The sequence below is a fragment of the Drosophila navojoa genome, chromosome 3, assembly GCF_054131105.1.
Source record: "Drosophila navojoa isolate 15081-1374.11 chromosome 3, UAZ_NAV_1.0, whole genome shotgun sequence".
Lineage (NCBI taxonomy): Eukaryota > Metazoa > Arthropoda > Insecta > Diptera > Drosophilidae > Drosophila > Drosophila navojoa.
Window position 1 is genome coordinate 13,507,060 of NC_142891.1, and position 3,134 is coordinate 13,510,193.

The window sequence follows — 3,134 nt, forward strand, 5'->3', positions numbered from 1 at the left end:
CTGTATAACAAATTTATAGTTTGTAATTAATTAAAGCAAGCAAATCACTTCTTTGTCGGCATCAGCAAAATCAAATTGTGAAAGAATTTCGAAAGCGAGCGAGCGAAAAACCCTTTTGTTGTTGTTTCCTGTGTGTGCGTGCTAAATTCGAGGTACATATATTTATAAATATGTAAAATCTGATTAAAGAAGAAAAGAAAAGAAAAGCAAAAAAGAAGCGAAGAGAGAAGAGAATTCAAATGATTTAATTTAGTTTTTAAATTTAAGTTTATATAGCAAGTGCGTATATATATATTTATATATATATATATATATAAATTTCAATACCAACAACAAGCAAGATGTAAGGTCTTAAAAGAAAAAAAAAGAAAGAAAGAAAAACAAAAATAAATCAAACAAAACCAAGCATACAATAAAAGTAAAAGTAAATGAATATTACGAGCAAGTAAACCAATTATAAGTAATGAATGGATGAAAAAAAGCAGGAAGAAGAAGCAAAGAAAAAAACAAAACAAACAACAACAACAAAAAAACCAATAAAATGAATTTGAAATCCTTAAAAAATATATATGAAATAACTGTGTGTTTTATCATTTGCGGGTGAGATTAACCAATTACATGAGCAGCTCTATAGTGCTTTAGGCAGAGAACAAAGCCAAGGAATACGAAGGAAATAGGAGACTTCAACAACATTTTCAGTCTGCCATGGAAATTTACATACGGTATTTATTTACTTTCTTATTCTGTTGGGTGCATCTAAAAACTTGTAGCTGATGTGCAAACTTTTTGAAATAATTATTTGATTTAGCATTATGTCCCTCTCTACGGAGCCTACACACGCGAGCAAGCGTGCAACTTTCAGCATAATTTAATTACTTAGTTTTGGGTAGAGGCGCAAAAGTTTGTCTTTTACCTATGCTACCTTTGGAAGGTTTTGTCAAAGTAGTAAGCACACACACACATATACACAGAGCTTGACATATTTATGCTTATGTAGGTTATGATATGCCTTGGTGTATGAGGTACAGGTAAGTTTTTTGACTAGCTCAAATGCGACGGTTTAGCTTAAGTTGAATAGAAATAAATTTCTAATATTATTATTTATTTAAAATAAATACATTTAATTTATTTTTGATCTACTATTATTTATAATAAAAGAAAATGGTTGAAAATAAATAATTTAGTCGAATTCGTATTCGCACATTATTTATTTTACATAATTGTTTGGCTTGAAGTTTTTATCAAAAATCGCAAAAAAAAAAAAAATCAAGCATTTAAATAATATAAAAAATAATAATTATTTATATATTAAAAACATTTGTAAATATTTATAAATTATTTTGTATTGTATGTATTATTTTTATTTATTTTATTTTATTTTGTATTATTTTTATTGTATTTAACATTCATTTTAATTGATTCCAAATTCAAACATATTCTTCTAATTCAAAATAAAATTAATTTGGTAAATATGTATACATATACATGTATAAATTGCGTTAATTAGTATTAAGTATTAGTATAAGTATTAGAATTAGATATTTTTGAGTCTATTTCCCATATAAATTTAAGCTTCATATTTTTTCATTATTTTATACTATATACCTATGATCTCGCAATGGTCTTTTCTTTTTTCCAATTTAAAACTAAAACTTTTTAAAATTGATATATTTTTTCTGCTATTTTATGTTTGTTAATAATCAGTATTTTTTGACATTTAGATATATAGCTTAACAATTAATATTATTATGAATACTACTGCTTTATAGTACTCTATTATAGCTATCCGCAACAAAACAGAAATTATAAAACTCATGAAACCGAGCAGCCCACAAGAACTTGAGAGCCCACATTCAAGCCGCCCAACGGCGACTGCCAAACTTTTGCATAATTTCTGCTTTATATTTGTTGTATTTTTTGCTGGCTGCTTTTGCTTATGTGAGTTGCTTTGACACAGTTGCCGTTGGCTTGGCTTTATAAAAAACAGCAACAACGGCGATAACAACAACAAAAAACATGTAAAAAGTAAAAGAAAAGTTGAAAGGATAAAGGAAGAAAAAAGTAAAACGAAAAACGAAAAGCGGTTCTTACTTTGTTTCCTTGATTTTCGTTGCAGACAAAAGTTACAAAAGTTGGCGTGTATACAGGACACATGGAAAACATATACATAGATACATATAAAAATATGTAGATACATATACACACTTATATGCATACCCTTATATACATAACTCACATATTTCTCATATCGTTGTGAGGTTTTGGGCTTGGCCCTTAGTATGTCGAGCTAAGTACGGAGCGTGTCTAAGGTTATTTATAGCAACAGTTTTCGGGCGGGCGTACATATTTATATATGACTTCGGCTCGTTTGTTTGGCTGCCACTTTTGCTGCCAAGTTTTTGCCTGTTGGCCACGTTGTTGGCCAGGACATGCGACAGTCCAGCGGCTAGGCGGATATATATTTTCGTCCCACATAACCTTAGGTAACGCTATGCATGTTGTAGCATACATCCAAAATTGAATACCGCATTCAAAGGATTTTTTTTTGAAGTGCTGTGAAATTTATGTATGTATAGTCAGACGAGTGAAGTTTTGATTCACACATACATAATAAGGCCTTGCGCTAGGTAATACAAGTTGTCATTGAGACTAGAGCATATTAGCTTTTCTCTATCTGTACATCTGTTGAGTAGAGTAAAAGACTTGAGTTAAATATGTATGTATAGATATATTCATGAGCTTTTTCTATTAAATTCGACAGTCACAGCTCTGACTAAGCTGTGAACGAGTATTATACAGTCGTTTTCTCTTATTCCTTTGCTTAGGCTAACAGCCAGCCCCTCAGCATATAGCCTGTTCGTAGCTGATTCGGGCGCAGTAATAAAACAAGTAAAAAACTTTTTAATACGTCTTTGTCTCACCAATTAGGCTGCCAGACCCAGCCCTGAACTCCAGCTGCCCCGGTCTGAATCTGATTTGATTTGGTTTGTATGGAAAATTTATTTGATTGTGGACTTTGTTGGGGAGTGGCAACAATAACTCATGGAAAAATTTAAGACTGTCAAGTGAATCAATGAATGTGCAACAAAAATTTAATTTAAACGGTCTTTCCTAAGAGTTGGCAATATCAAAAG